General features: G+C 36.2%; 3 pseudogenes; all 3 read left to right on the top strand.

The window, feature by feature from the left end:
* Positions 1-2407: 2407 nt before the first annotated feature.
* LOC149208551 (coatomer subunit alpha-1-like) lies at positions 2408-10148 on the top strand (annotated as a pseudogene).
* A 761-nt stretch (positions 10149-10909) lies between these two features.
* LOC149208550 (coatomer subunit alpha-2 pseudogene) lies at positions 10910-12290 on the top strand (annotated as a pseudogene).
* Positions 12291-12333: 43 nt separating this feature from the next.
* Positions 12334-13863, top strand: LOC149208549 (coatomer subunit alpha-1 pseudogene; annotated as a pseudogene).
* Positions 13864-21812: the final 7949 nt, after the last annotated feature.

Here is a 21812-nt window from a genome sequence, read left to right as displayed (position 1 = left end):
CAGTTTCAGCAGGGGCTTCTTCTGTTTCATTTCCAAAGTGGCTTAAGAGCGTTGTCAAGACATGAATGGCTAGTAGGATCAGTATGGTCCATACTTTGAAGGGTTACCAAAAATATAGTAGGTTTTAGCTTTTTGTTATCCAGAGGGCTATCAAAAATACATTATGTTTTACCTTTTGTTGCTAGTTATCCAAATGCATTTTTGAACAACATTTTGTTTCCAAAGGGTTGTAAACGAATTTGAGGTTTTAACTATGCTGTTAGTTATTTTGATACATTCCTGTACATTCGTCAACACTTATCTTATAGCAAAAATGTTGAGGAGTTTGTGTATTATTTGACACTTGTTCCCACCGAAATCAAAGAGATCATTGTATGCTCCTCACCAAGGAATTGATTGTTAGTTTCTTTCTTCAAGTGTTCCATCTTAGCAACAAAATAATGAGAAACCAAATGATAAACTAGCATGAAGGATTGTAACAGGATTTGGATTATTTTTAAGGGTTTATTGTTAATGTGAAAGTTAAAAATCCCATCACTATACCCCAAATAAGTCAAAATCAAAATAATCAAGGAACTCAAGGAAATCAAAATTAGGAAATGTTAAGAAATGAATTTCTGTAAATGGGTAGAGTAACAGTCCAAAAAGTGCCAGAAACTCGGGGTAGACTTTTTATGAAACTGCATGAAACAGGGAAAATGACAAGAAGTTGATTCCAACAACTTCTGCAATTTCGACTTGCCCACCAGATTTTTCTGGAACTTCGACCTACCCAACACATTCTTCTGCAATTTTGATATGCCCAGCAAACTCTTCTGCAACTTTGACTTGCCCAACAAATTCTTCTGCAACTTCGACTTCCCCAACAAATTCTTCTTCCCATCAAATGTAGAAACCCTAACACGAGAGAGAGAGAGAGAGGCCCAAAAACTTAGATCTAGTTCTTTTCCTTCCTTTTCATCCTTTTACCAACGTCTATCTTGAGAATATCGAACTTTCTTTTGGTGAATCACAATGAGGTTGAGTTCCTTCTTATTTATAGGCTTGTGAGGGGTACAAATTGCTCTCTTTAGGCCGACTTGCCCCTTCATGTAGGTCTACTTGATTTTTGTGCATGCAGGATTTTTTGATTCTATTTCGAGGGCCTCTCGGGGATTCTTTTGAGAATCACTTTTTCAAAATCATCCAGAATGCGGTAGATGATGGGGGTGAGAAACAAAATTTATGTGATTAGTAGTTAATGGAATTATTATCGTCTTGGAGGTCAACAAAGCATATGACTAGGTTTCCTGATAAGAGGAGGCAACTTCAATTTTCAAAATCCATAGGCAAATTCAATACATAAATCTATTTTCTCTCATGGAAGCTATGGGATATTTAAAACTTCAGCACAAAAATCTAATTGATTTGGAATAATTGGTGACAAACAAACAAAAAGAGTGAGTTCTAAATGTTCAAATCCAAAATTGAGATTGGTATCGTCTTGTATTTAATTTTTATTTGTTCAATCTCCAAAGAAAACCACTTCTAATTCCCACTTTTGGAGGCAGCGTATGACCCCCCCCCCCCCCCGCAATGTCTTTTCTATAGTACTGGTAGTTATCATTGTTGTCTCCAGAAGTCATTCTTTTTTAATGATTAACTATGCTTTACTTCTTTTTAGGATCTCCTCTCAAGAACATGTTTCAACCAATTCTCAAGTTCGTTTTTCAAATTACTTCTTAATTATTTTTGAGATTTATACTTCTCTAATCTTCTGTAAGAAAATGACTTTCATTTTATACTGGAAAGGTGATTCCTTGAGTTAGAGGAAAGGAATATCCTTCCCTCACTAGTAAAGGGATTTCCCTGTAGAAAAGGAAAATGATTTCCTTTATTGGGAGAGATACCGAATTTGCCTTATCAACACCGATTGCATTACCAGCATATGCATCGTCAACATAAATAACACATAAATGATCATAACTTCAAGAGTTTCTTTGAATTCACTTACCTCAAGTTTCTATGAAGAGGAACTATCAAGGCAAGTGAGGGAACCCAACCTTAAGTTCTATTAAGAAACAATAATCCCCTAGTTGACAAGCCAATCTAGAAAGTCTTCCTGCCCAAATAATAAAGGCCTCTATCCTTTCTTGATTAACCATGATGCCTGTTGATGTAGTGACGATATCAAGACATTGTGTCATTCCCTCCACTAAACGATTGAATGAGCTTTGTAGTGAGAGCAAGGCCATCTATAAAATTTACATTAAGCAATTTCTCCCCATAAAGGAGGGGAATGCCTCAAAATGTTTGTTATAAATAAGAATCTTAAAGGAGAAATAATAACGCATCACTACAATACCACATAAATATGGGGCAAATGGTTTGGATCATTCATGAAATTGCATGTGGGGTTTGGTCTAGGGTTTGTACTAGTTCTGTATGCTGATTCAACCCCTTTTATGGTATATAGGCTGGAAGATCATTTGCAATGTCGACCAAATTCGAGTCCCAGAGTAACTGGGTAAAGGGGTTGAGCTTTTATATGAAAAGGCCATGGATCCTGGCCAGTCTTCACGGTGGGGTTATTCAGTTATGGCATTATCAGATGGGAACATTGATAGATTTGATGAGCATGATGGGTCGGTTAGAGGAGTACATTTTCACAAGGCTCAGTCGTGTTTGTGTCTGTAGGTAAGCCAACTGGCTTGGATATTTATTGCATGTTTTGTGGTCCATGTGAACCTCTCTTTTTTTTATGTATTTCAGAGATTGAGTAGCACTTTGAAACTAATCACCAAGGTTCATTTTTCAGTAGTTCCATCAATTGGATGATTGATATGGGTTTCAATGGATACATTTTTATATCCTGGAATGGTGGGTGTCTAACACCTTGGTGACATGGAGAGGGTCTTGAACATTGGTGTTGTTTGAGTCCCTCGTGTATTTTGACAAAATTTTCATGTATCAACTAGGAGATTACCTTTACTTGCTCTATATTGTAAAATGTCTGGAAATTGCACACGTCTAGTGGCAAGTTTTGTAGTGGTGTCAATTGGGTCTAGCTTGGGTGGTTGGGAAGAAAATGTTATCTTTCCCTATTTGTGAGTCAATTGTTGTTTGGATCTCTTATTCATGAGCTGTGAGGAATATAGTCAATTGTTGTTTGGATCTATGAGGAATATATCAGTCTCACTACCCGATGGAGGGTGGGGTGAGAAATTACATGCAAGGAAAAAGGTTGCAAGGTAATCAAACTGGTATACCTAGTTTAAAGAGGAACTATCAAGGCAAGTGAGGGAACCCAACCTTAAGTTCTATTAAGAAACAATAATCCCCTAGTTGACAAGCCAATCTAGAAAGTCTTCCTGCCCAAATAATAAAGGCCTCTATCCTTTCTTGATTAACCATGATGCTTGTTGATGTAGTGACGTTATCAAGACATTGTGTCATTCCCTCCACTAAACGATTGAATGAGCTTTGTAGTGAGAGCAAGGCCATCTATAAAATTTACATTAAGCAATTTCTCCCCATAAAGGAGGGGAATGCCTCAAAATGTTTGTTATAAATAAGAATCTTAAAGGAGAAATAATAACGCATCACTACAATACCACATAAATATGGGGAAAATGGTTTGGATCATTCATGAAATTGCATGTGGGGTTTGGTCTAGGGTTTGTACTGGTTCTGTATGCTGATTCAACCCCTTTTATGGTATATAGGCTAGAAGATCATTTGCAATGTCAACCAAATTCGAGTCCCAGAGTAACTGGATAAAGGGGTTGAGCTTTTATATGAAAAGGCCATGGATTCTGACCAGTCTTCACGGTGGGGTTATTCAGTTATGGCATTATCAAATGGGAACATTGATAGATTTGATGAGCGTGATGGGTCGGTTAGAGGAGTACATTTTCACAAGACTCGGCCGTGTTTGTGTCCGTAGGTAAGCCAACTGGCTTGGATATTTATTGCATGTTTTGTGGTCCATGTGAACCTCTCTTTTTTTTATGTATTTCAGATATTGAGTAGCACTTTGAAACTAATCACCAAGGTTCATTTTTCAGTAGTTCCATCAATTGGATGATTGATATGGATTTCAATGGATACATTTTTATATCCTGGAATGGTGGGAGTCTAACACCTTGGTGACATGGAGAGGGTCTTGAACATTGGTGTTGTTTGAGTCCCTCGTGTATTTTGACAAAATTTTCATGTATCAACTAGGAGATTACCTTTACTTGCTCTATATTGTAAAATGTCTGGAAATTGCACACGTCTAGTGGCAAGTTTTGTAGTGGTGTCAATTGGGTCTAGCTTGGGTGGTTGGGAAGAAAATGTTATCTTTCCCTGTTTGTGAGTCAATTGTTGTTTGGATCTCTTATTCATGAGCTATGAGGAATAGAGTCAATTGTTGTTTGGATCTATGAGGAATATATCAGTCTCACTACCCGATGGAGGGTGGGGTGAGAAATTACATGCAAGGAAAAAGGTTGCAAGGTAATCAAACTGGTATACCTAGTTTAAAACCTTCTGAATGGGCGGGGATTGGGCCAGATGATAAGTCCTTGGTGATTTTGGCAGGCTTAGAAATGACTCTCATAGTGCAGCCACTCAGCCAAAGGAGAGATACAAGAAAAAATCCCTCCCTCTCCCATCGAAGGAACAAAGTTATTTTAGAATTGGTAGGTTTAGTGAAGCTTCCTAGCCCTGTAGCTTTTTATGTAGAAATTGTGCGTGTATATTTAGGACATCTAAAGAGTAGTGTATTCAATTGTAAATGATATTAACTACAAGTCATCTGACATAACAGACAAAAATACAATTATTAAAAGTTGTTAAAACTCCAATTTACTTCATAATGTTACAGGGAATGTCTTTAAGATCAATACATGGAACTACAATATGCACCGTTGCCTATATCCGGAGAGTTAAGTTCCACAATGAATATCCTCAGATTGTCAGTGCCAATGATGAACAAATAATAACGATGGTAACTCAACAGAGGCTACTCTATTTGCAGAAAGAAGTTGGCTTAAGCTCCTAGTGGACTTGTGCCAGCTGATCAAGTGACAGCCTGCGGCAAGAGCTAGTACTTGTGCATATAGCATCGTCGCTTCCAAGTTTTTTACGAACTACCGGGTTGATAAAAGTAAAGAAGGGAGTCCCAGGAGTTGCAGCATTATTGCTGCAATACTAGGGCCCACAACCACCCAGATCCAGACAACCAGAAAACAGTGGAAGCTTCTTACCTGGATCATATCGAGCAAGGAAATCTGGTTGGAATTTCATCACACTGCCTTGACAGGTAATTCCTAGGTCCTCTGGAGATGAACCTGTAGAGACACCACATTTGCAATTAGCAATAAGAAATGAAAACGATGAAAACAAATAACAGAACATAGGGTCAAATAATAAAACAGGGTTACCCTGCCCTCACCCATAATCCGCAGTGGAAGAGAAACTATAACCCTGTAACTGAGACCATGCATCGAGTCCTCGGCCCTGGGCTGACGGTAACACCGGCACTGCAGTGAGCATGGAGAAAGACAGAGAGGGAGCCTAGGAACGAACATGGAAAATGCGATAAAGCATCCGAGAGCTAGCTGGATTCTAACCTGAGTTAAACCGAACCGTTGGATATTCACACTAATCCTCCTCCGTCGATACAACGTTGGCCGTTTTTTCGTTTATTTTAAGCTTCGACAATGACAATGTCATTCTATATGCAACCCCATAATGAAGAATAATTTTCCACGTTGAGTAAATAGGATCGCTTAACTGTCATTTTGTAGTGGTACTGTAATTAGATTGAATAAATTGGAAACCGACCTTTGAACTTGGGGGTTTGCAAAGGTAAATAATTTTCTTAAAGAACCTCAGGGAGCGACTTCAAGGGTAATGATTTTCTTAAAGAACCTTGGGAGCTATTTTAAGAGAATAGTAAAATTTGTGGGATTTAGGACGAAAATTACATAACATCATGCAAAATGGATGGTTTCTTATAGGAAACCTATCTCATTTTACTAATTCAAATGACACTATTTGAAATAATCCTAAAATTTCCTTCGAGTATAAAACGATCATAACTAGCGTTTGCGAATTTTTTATTAAGTTTTTATTTTCAGTTTCAGCAGGGGCTTCTTTTGTTTCATTTCCAAAGTAGCTTAAGAGCGTTGTCAAGACATGAATAGCTAGTAGGATCAGTATGGTCCATACTTTGAAGGGTTACCAAAAATATAGTAGTTTTTAGCTTTTTGTTATCCAGAGGGCTATCAAAAATACATTATGTTTTACCTTTTGTTGCTAGTTATCCAAATGCATTTTTGAACAACATTTTGTTTCCAAAGGGTTGCAAACGAATTTGAGGTTTTAACTATGTTGTTAGTTATTTTGATACATTCCTGTACATTCGTCAACACTTATCTTATAGCAAAAATGTTGAGGAGTTTGTGTATTATTTGACACTTGTTCCCACCGAAATCAAAGAGATCATTGTATGCTCCTCACCAAGGAATTGATTGTTAGTTTCTTTCTTCAAGTGTTCCATCTTAGCAACAAAATAATGAGAAACCAAATGATAAACTAGCATGAATGATTGTAACAGGATTTGGATTATTTTTAAGGGTTTACTGTTAATGTGAAAGTTAAAAATCCCATCACTATACCCCAAATAAGTCAAAATCAAAATAATCAAGGAACTGAAGGAAATCAAAATTAGGAAATGTTAAGAAATGAATTTCTGTAAATGGGTAGAGTAACAGTCCAAAAAGTGCCAAAAACTCGGGGTATACTTTTTATGAAACTGCATGAAACAGGGAAAATGACAAGAAGTTGATTCCAACAACTTCTGCAATTTCAACTTGCCCACCAGATTTCTCTGGAACTTCGACCTACCCAACACATTCTTCTGCAATTTCGATATGCCCAGCAAACTCTTCTGCAACTTTGACTTGCCCAACAAATTCTTCTGCAACTTCGACTTCCCCAACAAATTCTTCTGCCCATCAAATGTAGAAACCCTAACACGAGAGAGAGAGAGAGAGAGAGGCCCAAAAACTTAGATCTAGTTCTTTGCCTTCCTTTTCGTCCTTTTACCAGCGTCTATCTTGAGAATATCGAACTTTCTTTTGGTGAATCACAATGAGGTTGAGTTCCTTCTTATTTATAGGCTTGTGAGGGGTACAAATTGCTCTCTTTAGGCCGACTTGCCCCTTCATGTAGGTCGACTTGATTTTTGTGCATGCAGGATTTTTTGATTCTATTTCGAGGGCCTCTCGGGGATTCTTTTGAGAATCACTTTTTCAAAATCATCCAGAATGCGGTAGATGATGGGGGTGAGAAACAAAATTTATGTTATTAGTAGTTAATGGAATTATTATCGTCTTGGAGGTCAACAAAGCATATGACTAGGTTTCCTGATAAGAGGAGGCAACTGCAATTTTCAAAATCCATAGGCAAATTCAATACATAAATCTATTTTCTCTCATGGAAGCTATGGGATATTTAAAACTTCAGCACAAAAATCTAATTGCTTTGGAATAATTGGTGACAAACAAACAAAAAGAGTGAGTTCTAAATGTTCAAATCCAAAATTGAGATTGGTATGGTCTTGTATTTAATTTTTATTTGTTCAATCTCCAAAGAAAACCACTTCTAATTCCCACTTTTGGAGGCAGCGTACGACCCCCCCCGCAATTTCTTTTCTATAGTACTGGTAGTTATCATTGTTGTCTCCAGAAGTCATTCTTTTTTAATGATTAACTATGCTTTGCTTCTTTTTAGGATCTCCTCTCAAGAACATGTTTCAACCAATTCTCAAGTTCGTTTTTCAAATTACTTCTTAATTATTTTTGAGATTTATACTTCTCTAATCTTCTGTAAGAAAATGACTTTCATTTTATACTGGAAAGGTGATTCCTTGAGTTAGAGGAAAGGAATACCCTTCCCTCACTAGTAAAGGGATTTCCCTGTAGAAAAGGAAAATGATTTACTTTATTGGGAGAGATACAGAATTTGCCTTATCAACACCGATTGCATTACCAGCATATGCATCGTCAACATAAATAACACATAAATGATCATAACTTCAAGAGTTTCTTTGAATTCACTTACCTCAAGTTTCTATGAAGAGGAACTATCAAGGCAAGTGAGGGAACCCAACCTTAAGTTCTATTAAGAAACAATAATCCCCTAGTTGACAAGCCAATCTAGAAAGTCTTCCTGCCCAAATAATAAAGGCCTCTATCCTTTCTTGATTAACCATGATGCCTGTTGATGTAGTGACGTTATCAAGACATTGTGTCATTCCCTCCACTAAACGATTGAATGAGCTTTGTAGTGAGAGCAAGGCCATCTATAAAATTTACATTAAGCAATTTCTCCCCATAAAGGAGGGGAATGCCTCAAAATGTTTGTTATAAATAAGAATCTTAAAGGAGAAATAATAACGCATCACTACAATACCACATAAATATGGGGCAAATGGTTTGGATCATTCATGAAATTGCATGTGGGGTTTGGTCTAGGGTTTGTACTAGTTCTGTATGCTGATTCAACCCCTTTTATGGTATATAGGCTAGAAGATCATTTGCAATGTCAACCAAATTCGAGTCCCAGAGTAACTGGATAAAGGGGTTGAGCTTTTATATGAAAAGGCCATGGATCCTGGCCAGTCTTCACGGTGGGGTTATTCAGTTATGGCATTATCAGATGGGAACATTGATAGATTTGATGAGCATGATGGGTCGGTTAGAGGAGTACATTTTCACAAGGCTCAGCCGTGTTTGTGTCTGTAGGTAAGCCAACTGGCTTGGATATTTATTGCATGTTTTGTGGTCCATGTGAACCTCTCTTTTTTTTATGTATTTCAGATATTGAGTAGCACTTTGAAACTAATCACCAAGGTTCATTTTTCAGTAGTTCCATCAATTGGATGATTGATATGGATTTCAATGGATACATTTTTATATCCTGGAATGGTGGGAGTCTAACACCTTGGTGACATGGAGAGGGTCTTGAACATTGGTGTTGTTTGAGTCCCTCGTGTATTTTGACAAAATTTTCATGTATCAACTAGGAGATTACCTTTACTTGCTCTATATTGTAAAATGTCTGGAAATTGCACACGTCTAGTGGCAAGTTTTGTAGTGGTGTCAATTGGGTCTAGCTTGGGTGGTTGGGAAGAAAATGCTATCTTTCCCTGTTTGTGAGTCAATTGTTGTTTGGATCTCTTATTCATGAGCTATGAGGAATAGAGTCAATTGTTGTTTGGATCTATGAGGAATATATCAGTCTCACTACCCGATGGAGGGTGGGGTGAGAAATTACATGCAAGGAAAAAGGTTGCAAGGTAATCAAACTGGTATACCTAGTTTAAAACCTTCTGAATGGGCAGGGATTGGGCCAGATGATAAGTCCTTGGTGATTTTGGCAGGCTTAGAAATGACTCTCATAGTGCAGCCACTCAGCCAAAGGAGAGATACAAGAAAAAATCCCTCCCTCTCCCATCGAAGGAACAAAGTTATTTTAGAATTGGTAGGTTTAGTGAAGCTTCCTAGCCCTGTAGCTTTTTATGTAGAAATTGTGCGTGTATATTTAGGACATCTAAAGAGTAGTGTCTTCAATTGTAAATGATATTAACTACAAGTCATCTGACATAACAGTCAAAAATACAATTATGAAAAGTTGTTAAAACTCCAATTTACTTGATAATGTTACAGGGAATGTCTTTAAGATCAATACATGGAACTACAATATGCACCGTTGCCTATATCCGGAGAGTTAAGTTCCACAATGAATATCCTCAGATTGTCAGTGCCAATGATGAACAAATAATAACGATATGGAACTGGAAATCTTGAACTTGTATCTGACCTTACTGGCGACATTTTTTATGTAATGTGTGTTTCTTTTCATCCTAAGGAATTGGTCATTTGAAGCCCCTTGGATCAGACTGATTGTGTATGGGATATTTGTGCTCCAAGGAGGAAAACCGTCTGCTGATGATATTAAGGTTAACACAAATGAACATAGATATTTTTGGAGAGGGTGATGTTGTTGTCAAATATGTTTTGGAATGTCATGACCGTGGAGTGAACTGGGCTGCTGCTTTTCATCCCAGCTTGCCATTGATTGTGTCAGGAGTAGATGGTCACCAAGAAGATTGAATGGCATGCAGATTCAATTGCTTGGTGAATTTATATCTATTTCATTAGAGATATATTAACTCTTTTTTTTCTGTTACTCCTCTTTCTTGAGTACCATCTCAGTTTGCATGTAATTCATTTGTGAAAAGTTAGTTTGTTTTGTTCTTGGATACCAAGGCCTGGCAAGTTGGATAATTTAAGAGGGCATGTGAAAAGTTTGTAGATAATTCGTTTGTGAAAAGTTAGTTTTGTTCTTAGAGATCAAGGCCTGGGAAGTTGGATACTTTAGGAGGGCACGTGAAAAATTTGTAGATAATTCATTTGTGAAACGTTAGTATGTTTTTTTTCTCGAGTACCAAGCTTAGGAAGTTGGATATTTTAACTTTTAAGAGGGCATGTGAACTATATGTCTCGTGTGATGTTCCATCCACGCTATGACATTATTGTTAAAATTTAGAAGATAAAAGTATCTGAGTTTGAGATGTATCTAAGTATTGTAGAGGTGTCCAAACATTTCGTAGAGACCATGATTGCTTCTAGATCCTTGTAGCACATCTTGATATGAATCTTCTTGCTGTTGGGCATGACCGTGGGATGATTGTTTTCAAGTTAGAAATAGAAAGATATGCTTTTGTTGTTTATGAGGGCACCCTATACTGCAACAATGACCATTTTTTGTTTGCTCATCAGTTTGCAACTCAAAAATACTCTCAACTTATACATATAAGAAGCGCTGGATCCATGAATTGGATCAAGGATGATGATCATTGTTGTTTAGCCCCATGGAGAATGTTGTCCTAATACGTTTATATGTTGATGGTAGGTGATATGAACTTATTCTTGGGCCAGAGGATAGGGAGAAGTGACGCAATGCAGGAAGAAAGACAACAACTAGAGGACCTGCTGCCTTTTTTGCTTGCAATCAATCGACAGTCACTGACATGAGTAATAACTAAGTGATAAAAATCGCAGAAATAAGGTGATCAAGAATTCTAGTTGTCCAGTAACTGTGGATACAATTTTTTGTGCAGGAACATAAAACCTTCTTCTTGGGCCAAAAGATAGTGTTGGGACAAAAGAGTGATACAATGCAGGAAGAAAACACAGCGACTGTGGTTTGCAACAGAGGATTGTACCTGGGAACCTCCATATTCCATTTGTTAAATACATTTATTCAAATGACATGGAAAATGTAGCCTTGCTGAGCAAGCATGCAATCATCATTGGAAGCAAGGAGCTTGTACATTGTTCTCTGCATAAGATTATATGTGTTAAAACTTAAAAGTGGTGCTCAGGGTGACAATTGTGCTTTGTTTTCTTCCAAACAAAAATGGTGGCCTCATTGGAACACTTGATGTTCAAGTATGTATAATGAAGGTGTCTGAGAATTCTATCAATTGCCTGAATGAGTTGGAAATAACCGTGTCATACAGATTGATGCATGAGTATATATTCAAGTTGGCATTGATAAAAAGGAAGTATGACAATGTTATGAGCATGACTAGGAACTGATTTGTGGACAGGGAGTGACTGCTTAGCTGCATCTGAAGGGCTTCCCAAAAGTGACTCTTCACTTTTTCAAAGACGACAAGGCATGATTTAACTTAGCAGTGTAGGGTAAAACTATTCAAATTGACGTTGCTTCTACAAAACATAGAGATGTTAAGGTCAATGGTATACACTTGAAACTAAGGCCCTTTGGTAAGGAAATGCTGCCATTGTTGAATATGCTTACCAAAGATTAAAGAATTTTGAAAGGATTTCATTTTGTATCTTGTCATGGACAATATTGATAAGTTTTTGAAGATGTTGGGGATTGCATAAATATAAAATGATGTTATGGGTTAGTTTCACAATGCCCATATGTGAGTGCAGCAGTTCATGGGCTTACAAAGATTGTTGATATGCTTGTACTTAATAGTTAGGTGGCAATCTGCCCACTCTTCCATCTGGAAAGAAATCATCACTTATTGTGCCTCCTCCATCAATTTGTCGCAATCGTGAATGGTTGTTATTGAGGGTTACCGAAGGCCTTTTTGAGGGTGGGTTGGATAATGCAGGGGTTGCAGTCCATGAAGAAGAGGATGAAGGAGTTGCAACCAATAGGGGTTAAGACCTTGACACTTCTGGTGGGTTGGATAATGCAGGGGGTGCAATCCATGAAGAAGAGGATGAAGGAGTTGCAACCAATAGGGGTTAAGACCTTTACACTTCTGGAGTTGAAAAACAAAATGGCGAGGCTGCCATGGTCGATGATAGAGAAGTGAGAGGAGACAATGACGATGAGGTAGGATGGTATGTAGAAGATTTGAAGCTCCTGGCAGATGTCTAAGCTACAAGTGTTGCAGGTACAACTCATAATGTCATTAGTTATGCCATCACCACGTATGCCAGTAATTCAAATATGGATACAGAAAATCTTTTCTTGCAGGTGAGAATGCAGCTGCTAGTAACATTAATATGGCGATGCAGCTCTCAAGTGAACAACTTGGTATTAAGAATTTCACTCCATTAAAAGTTGAAACCTTTGTTTTTGGATCTGTACATGGGCAGCCATACATACCTCCCTACATTTGTTTCTACATTGTGGTCTTCTTAGCAATAGAGGGAGGCCGGAGTGACACTGCTAGCTCAAATGTCAGAGGTCCATGAGCTTTGGTATTTAAGCTTTTTCTATTAGATGAGAAACTTAGACTAGCTTACAAAGCCACAACAGATGGGAAGTTTAGTGAAGCATTAAGGTTATTTCTTACAATCTTACATGCAATTCCAGTTATTGATGTAGATTCTGTTTAGGAGGTTAAGAAGGTGAAGAAATTGAATGGAATTTCTAAAGAATGTGTTTTGGGTCTTCAAATGGGGGTCAAGAGGAAGTTAAGGATCATACTGTCGAACAACAAGAGCTTGCAGCCTATTTTACTCATTGCAACATTCAAAAAGTCCATTTGAGGTTAGCTTTGCTAAACACCATAGGTGTTTGCTAGGGAAATTCAGTACAACTGCTAACTTGGCTTGATAACTGCTGGCAAATGAGCTCGCTGCAAACCATGAAACAGAGGCCCAACAATTTCTGCAGGCATGTGGGAGGTAGTTGCAGGATGCTAAAAACACTGAATTATGACTTCAAAAATCCTTTTGTTGTTTTTGGAGCAACTTTTACACCACTATACCATGGTCAGAAGTATGTGTCATGTCCACATTGTACACCACACTTTATTCCAATCATAAAGGGAAATCTATGTGCTATATGTGAGCTTGTAGTTGTGTTCTGGGTCTTTAGATGCAACAGTTCAAGAGAAAGGAAGGTAAGGATGATACTGTTCAACAGAAAGAGCTTGCAGTTTATTTTATTCATAGCATCCTTCAAAAATTGCATTTGAGGTTAGCTTTGCTGAATACCATAGGTGTTTGTTATAAGGAATGGAGCTTTAGTACAACATCTAACTTTGCTTGATGACTATTGGAAAGTGAACCCCTGCAAACCATTCAACAAAGGTACAAGAAGTTCTACAGGCACGTGAAAGGCAGCTGCAAGATGCCAAAAAAATGAATTATGATTTTGACTTCAGAAAGCTTTTTGTTGGTGGTGCAGCAACTTTTACACCTATATACCATGGTCAATCAGAAGGATGTGTCCTGTCCATACTGTACAACATGCTTTGTTCCAGTCATACAAGGAAATATCTGCCCTATATGTGAGCTTTCCATTGTGGGTTCTGATGCTTCTAGGTGCTAAATGTGCATCTTTATTTCAAGAAATTTCATTACCCATGCATATTTCCATATCAATATTGCACTCTCTACCTTTGAGAGCCACGTTGAGAGATATGGCAAGACAATCACTAACAATTCTTGGATAGACTTGAGGGTCTTCTTAAGAGATAGGGGGAAGTTGTTTATCGATCACTGAAGTAACAGTAGAAATAAAACTTTCCATGTTTTTTCATTGTTTACAATTTGAAATTTCAGTCTATGTTTTAACTCCCCTTTCTCAGTCTCAGACAATGAAAAGTGCTAGTAATTTGGCTTTAGGTCTAGAGAATTTTTTATAGACCCCCCTGGGTGTTTATCCTATCTTTATCATGCAAGTGTTCTAGTGGTTTATCTGAGTAGAAACAGGCACTAGGGTCTTATTATTCAACATCAGAAAGAAATGCAATTGTTTGAATGCTTTTTCATATGTAGGTCCTATCAGAATCAGAACTGGTCAAATCGCCCCATTGGACTGGGCATGGTATTGAACCAGCGTGCTGACTAGACTAGTACCTAACCAGTACAAACTGGCCCTAATTGGCTGGACAAGAGACTTAAATTTTTATGAAATTTCTGAATGAATTTTCTTGTACATGCACAACAGAGTTGGTTTATTCTTTTGATGATGACTATAGATGCAAAGTAAACATTTGTGAATTTTTCTTAACGCCTGGAATTTTTCAAGGAGGATGCATATACTTAGCCTTCTATATGCTACTCATATGCTGCCCTAAGCCACAGGAAGGAGGCATAGAAGAGGCCCTAATCTCAGGCCTAAAGAAGACTTAATTTGTTGTCACAAATATAGCTAAAATTGCAAAGGAAGCCTAGCAGCAATAATATTAATTACAACTATTCTAAGGCATAGGTAAGTTGGGGGCAACTGTCTTTATTATAGAAGTCTGAGGGTATCGCTGCCATTTAAGAACTTGGTAGCTAGCTGCTTTGCTAGGCTACAAGCCATAGCAAGAAGGTAAGGTTGTTCCATGACAGTATTGATGAAAGTGCAACATGAATGGTACAACATTGTGCAATATGAATGGTGCATCGTAGTGATGATGAAGTGAAGCATGATGGGTGCAGCATAGTGATGATGAATGGTGCAACATAGTGCAGCATGACAATGATGCAACATAGTGCTACATAGTGCACCATGATGGGTGTAGCGCAATGATGATTGTATGTAGTATGATGCGTGCAACATAGTGTAATGAAGTGCAACACAATGATGGGTGCAACTTAGTGATGGGAGCAACACAGTGATGAGAAAAACTCAGTGATGGGTGCAACATAGTGATGGGTGCAACACTGTGATGGGTGCAGCATGGTGATGGAATCACCTTGGAGAATTAATTGAAGCAGTATGCCTTCACCTGAGTTCAAATCAGCTACCTCATGTGTTATCTTCTTAGTGAAGATCTCTGCTGAACTATTGAAGAACATAAGAAGAATTGATCAAGGGTTTCCCCACCGTGGGGTTTGTCCCTGGCTGGCGCTACGTCTTGTGTCCTCTTGTCTTGGCTTGTTATTTGCGATTTATGTTTATGTTATATTTGCATTTTACTATCATGCTAAATGTGATTGCTAATCTGGAATTGATATTGAGCTAATATGGAAAATTGAAGTAAATATGCTCTCAACATAGAACATACCTAAAATTAACAGGTACAACTTTCCAAAGAGGAGTAGAAGGTTTCAAAATAGGGTGGAGGATGCCATAAAGAGCTGTAGAAACACGCAGGTAGGAGAAAACATGCCGAAAGCAATTTGGACAAATGGAAAATTTATGTTGGTTAGAAGGGTGAAATTTAAGCTTTCCCATTGGCCGGGGGTGAACAATGTTTGCCCACCCCAAGCCAACAAAGAGAACGCCCATCAGCATAATTATGTAAGAGCATGTACAAAGTTATTTTCAAAATTACTAAATTTAGATGTAAATTAAAATGTATGGTTTTTATTTTTTGATGGCTCTAAGTTGAGTTCATGAGCAAAGTCTAGATGCACTCTTAGAGATCTTAAAGTTACAAATATTTGATGTCTTGTCACTTGTATTTCCCATGCACAAATAATGTCACTAAGTATGAGGCTTTGATATAATGCCTTAAAAAAGTGATAGATTTGAATGTTAAATAACTCCAACTAATAAGAATTTACAAATAGTTATCAAGCATTTAGGAAATTCAATTCATTGTATTTTAATCACCTTAATAATTATAGAGATGAGGCATGGTTTATTATTTATAATTTTGAAACATTCAATATTAATTATGTACATTGAAGTCAAAATGCAAATGCAAATTTACTTTCAAACACAACTCCTATTTTTATACCATTGGGAAACTTTTCTATGGACATGTTTTCTAATGAACAATTTTCCAGACCTTCTATACCAAACAATATTACAAACTAGATATTTTTTTATGATGATGCCCCTATTTTAGAATTCCTCACATAGGGAGATACTTTTAGGGGATCAACCATTGATGAAAATTGACATTGTGATCAACAAATTAATACAATGCCTCTAGATGCAAAACCAAAGAGTGAACTTATTTCTTAAATATGTGGTTCGAATATCTGTAACAAATAATAACCACAAAATATTAATCTAGGCATTGGATACGTGCCTATTGAGAGGGCTACATTTTTTCATTTCCTTAAGGAATTATAAAGACTTTTTTCTCGTAGAATTACACTGATTCAAAGACCCATGACACTAAAATCATTCACGATGTGATATCATTCAAGAAATATATAATCCTATTCAACAAACATTCTTAGATATGTATGCAAAAATATAATAACAAATGAAAATGAATAGAAGAGGAAAAATAATTTTTATCATTCATCATTCCCTATGGGTATCCAATACGGTCCTTGTTAGGAATAAGAATGGAGAAATCCAGGTTTTCATTGATTTCAAAAATATCAATAAAGCATTAGATAAATATAACTACCTTGTTCCAACCGTGGAACACATCCTCTAGTGTATTTTAGGTTCTAAAATTTTGTCTATGTTGGATGATTTTTCTAACACCCCAATTCCAACCCCTCGATTGTAAATAACATGTACATGCAAAGATTAGGCTAGTAGGGGTATCATGCCCATGTGTATGTATGTGTATATTTTTTGGGACCAGAGTATCGATGTGCATATGCTTTTATATGTTTTGAGGCTAAAAATTCTGTTGTTTCAAATATGATATTTCATGCACACTAATAAACACATTAGCACTGTAGACCAAATAAGATGAAAAGAGTATGGGGGGTAAGACCCCATGTGCATACAAAGTGGGTTTCATATAACTTAATAATTATGTTAAAAGTGCATTGGCTTCTCAAAAAAGTCCATGAAATGACTTGAGGGGTGTTAGATGTCAAAAAACAAACATGCAAATAAAAGTATGTGTGTGGGAGCTACTAACGGTTAAAGTTGTTATGTGCTTATTTGTGCTAAAGAAAATCTAACATTTGTTAGATTTCTTTCATCTTACAATGTTGTTATTAGCAATACACTTGTGTATGATAGAATGAAATCTAGCATGTGTTAGCTTTCTTTTGCTTGATAATGTTGTTGTTGGCAATAGGCTTGTATTTTTGCTAAATGTAAATATAACACATGCTAGATTATTTTCACCTTACATTGTTTTTATGTGCTTGTGTTTGAGCTAGAAGGAAATTTAGCATGCACTAGATTTCTTTCACAATGCAATGTTGTGGTTGGAAATTTGGTTTTTTGTGCTAGAAGGAAATATGCTAGAATTCTTTGACCTTGCAATGTTGTTATTGGAATTTTGCATGTGACTGTGTTAGAAGGAAATTTAGCACATGCTATATTTCTTTTATTGCAATATTGTTATTGGCAATATGTTTCAGTTTGTGCTAGAAGTAAATTTAGTGTGTGCTATATTTCTTTAACCCTACAATGTTGTTATGTTCTTGTGTTTGTGCTAGAAGGAAATCTAGTACGGGTTATATTTCTTTCATCCTATAATGTACTTGTGTTTTTGTTAGAAAGAAATCTAGCATGCGCTAGGTTTCCTTGCCGTGTAATGTTGTTGTTGTCAACATGGTTGTGTTTGTGCTAGAAGTAAATCTAGTGCGAGCTAGAATTATTTCACCTTACAATGTTTGTGTCTGTATGTGTCTATACTAGAAGAAAATCTAAAACACAGATTTTTTTCACCTTGCAATGTTGTTATTGGCGATGTGCTTATCTTTGGGCAAGAAGGAAATTTTGCATGCACAAGATTTATTTCACAATGCAATGTTTTTGGAAATATGGTTGCTTGTGCTAGAAGCAATGTTTTAAAACTCTGACTCCAGTTCAGAAACGACTGAGGGTCAGCTCCGACTTCGACTCCGACTCGGTATCGACTCAACCAGTTTGATTTCAATGAATCAGTAGTCGTAAAAAATACATTAAATTTTTTTTTTTTGATATAAAAACATAATTTTAAAGATTTTCATTCATGTTTCCAAACACAAAGCTTTAGAGAGAAGAGAACATATGATCAAAGTAGGCTCATGAATATATTCATTATATCAAAATGGAACCCAGTGCACTGTCCAATACAAAGTTCGTACTTAGCCACCACTGCCAGGATTCTTTTCTGCCTCAGCCTAAGGACAATCACTAGACTACAACAACAATAATACCAATTCTCTGCCCCTAATGAAGTCTCAAAACCCTTGATTTAGTTCTGGTCAAGCTCTAGAACAATCAGAGGTAAATATGTATTTATTAGTCCATTGCCAGAACATTTTCCTTTTTAAAAACATTGTATGGCTCAATGCATTGTTTCAGTTTTCTAATTCATGCCACTAGGATAACCATACTTTAGCCTGTAATTTTCAAAACTTTCTCATAGCGATAGATTACTTTAGGGCTATAAATATACAATAAACAACAACCCAACCATTGATATGTAGGAGGCGGAACAACTTTTGACAAATGTGCTTCAGGATTTTTCTCAAAGACCCTAGCCGACCGAGTTGTTACCAAGCCGGACGAGTCATTACTAAGTCGACCGATTGTTATCAGGTTGATCGAGTCAATGACTGGCTCGATAACAACCCGACAAGCCATTCCGTTTCGGTGACCGCGCTGACCCAGCAAGGCATTGGCTCAGTCTGACTCGACCGAGTCGGAGTCGACTTGGTCGTTTTTTAAAATAATGGCTAGAAGGAATCTAGCATGTGTTTTGTTTCCTTCAGGTTGCAATCTGCTTGTGTTTGTGATAGAAATGAATCTAGCATGCACTAGACTTCATTAGTCTTGCAATGTTGTTATGTGCTTGTGTTTGTGCTAGAAGGAAATATAGCATGCGTTAAATTTCTTTCAAATTGAAATGTGCTTGTGTTTGTGCTGTAATTTTTTTTAGCACAGGCTATAATTTTTATACTCTACAATGTTGTTGTTGGCATTGTGCTTGTATTTGTGGTGGACATAAATCTAGCACTTGCTAGATTTCTCACTCTACATTGTTGCTATGTACTTGTGTTTGCGCTAACAGGAAATCTAACACATGTTAGATAGATTTTCTTTTACCTTGCAGTGTTGTTATTTCTAACATGTTTTTGTTTCGGCTAAAAGGAAATCTAGCTTGTGCTAGATTTGTTTTGTCCTGTAATGTTATCATTGGAAATATTTATATGCTTGTTTTAGAAGTAAATATAACGCAAACTAAATTTTTCTCACCCTACAATGTTGTTATGTGATTATGTTTGCATTAGAAGGAAATATACTATGCATTATATTTCTTTCACCTTGTAATGTTTTTATTTGCAACGTGCTTGTGTTTTTTATAGGAACAAATATAGCACGTGTTAGATTTGTTTTGTCTGGTAATGTTGTTGTTGGCAATATGTTTGTGAATTTGTACTAGAAGGAAATCTAGTACGTGTTATATTTTTTTCACAATGCAATATTATTTTTAACAATATATTTATTTGTGCTAGAAGTAAATCAAATGCCTTGCATTGTTTTTACTTTGCAATGTGTTTCTATATATGTTAGAATGAAATTTAGCATGCAATAAATTTCTTTTTTTCTTGCAGTGTTGTTGTTGACAATATAGTTGTGCTTGTGATAGAAGTAAATCTAGCACATACTAGATTTCTGACACCTTTCAATGTTGTTATGTGCTTGTGTTTATGATAGAATGAAATATAACACACATTAGATTTCTTTCACCTTACAATGTTCTTATTCGCAATGTGTTTTTGTTTGTGCTAGAAGAAAATCTTGTGGGTGCTAGATTCATTTTTCCTGACAATGATTTTATTGGTAATATGCGTGTGTTTATGCTAGAAGTAAATCCAACATGTATTAAGTTTCTTTAGCTATACAATAATGTTGTTTACTTATGTTTGTGCTAGAAGGAAACAGGGAAAATTTTAAGAACCCCCCCTAAATTTATAAATATAATAAATGGGCGAATCTCCATGGTATATAGGAAAAATGGAAGGCGATTTTATCAATAATATAATATGTATATATAATTTTTTGGCGAATCTCTCACTAGGCATGGCGAATATTTTACTCAATTATAAAATCTTGCAAGATCTTGGCGAGTCTTTCACTAAATAATAAAACTTTGTAAAGTCCTAGTGAATCTTAGCATAGGCTACATGCTGGTTTAATTCCCCCATTTAAATAGGCTACATTCCAGGTGAATACCATGGGTCAATACCATGTGCCATTTTGGTGAATACCATGGGTCAATACCATGTGCCATTTTTATTTTTATTAGAATATTTTACTCAATTATAAAATCTTGTAAGATCTTGGCGAGTATTTCACTAAATAATAAAACTTTGTAAAGTCCTAGTGAATCTTAGCATAGGCTACATGCTGGTTTAATTCCCCCATTTAAATAGGCTACATTCCAGGTCAATACCATGGGTCAATACCATGTGCCATTTTGGTGAATACCATGGGTCAATACCATGTGCCATTTTTATTTTTATTAATTCTAATATTAGGGTTAATAATGGTTTTTTGCATGGTATTAATAACAATCTAGTCCATGGTATTTGTCCCATAGTATTTTGGCCATAGGTTTCACCTAAATATAACCCATTTTTTGAGTGTTCGTAAATATAAGGTGACTTATGAAGTAAATATAAAAAAAATGTTTTATTTGTTTACCATACCTCTCGTTTATTTATATTTTTATTAATTTACCATACCTCTTTTACAAATATGGTATTTGGCCCATAGGATTCACTTAAATAAAACCTCTTTCTTGAGCCTTCATAAATAGAACGAGGGTTATGGACTAAATATAAAAAGAGGTTTCATTTATTTACGATACGTCTAGTTTATTCATATTTTTATTTATTTACCATACCTTTTGAGTAAGTATAAAAAGACATTTTATTTATTTACCATACCTCCACTTTACTTATATTTTTATTTGTTTACACCCTTACATATATATAAGGTGACTTATGAGTAAATATAAAAATTGTTTTATTTATTTACCATACCTCTCATTTATTTATATTTTTATTAATTTACCATACCTCTTTTATAAATATGGTATTTGGCCCATAGGATTCACTTAAATAAAACCTATTCTTGAAAGTGGGCGAATGGATTCACTTAAATAAAACCTATTCTTGAAAATGGGCGAATGGAAGGTTGTAAGTCCTAATTTCAAGGGCTAAATTTACCTTTTTTACCCTCTCCCTTAAAATAAGGTGGGCTATTTGAGGTGATTTGTAAAAATGTACTATGATACAAAATATTCGCCCACTAAAAATTTAAAACCCCTTAATTTCGCCAAAGGGCGAACATTCACCCCTAAAATTATCCTTGGAAGGAAATATAGCATGTGCTAGATTTTCTTTTACCTTGTTGTAATGTTGTTGTTGACAACATATTTGTGTTTGTGCTAGAAGCAAATCTAGCACTCACTAGATTTC

Source organism: Pinus tabuliformis, chromosome 1_2, assembly GCF_031772625.1.
Source record: "Pinus tabuliformis cultivar Carrire ecotype Pingquan chromosome 1_2, CPIR1, whole genome shotgun sequence".
NCBI lineage: Eukaryota > Viridiplantae > Streptophyta > Pinopsida > Pinales > Pinaceae > Pinus > Pinus tabuliformis.
Note: the sequence above shows the minus strand (reverse complement) of the source record. Positions and strands in the feature narration are given on the sequence as shown.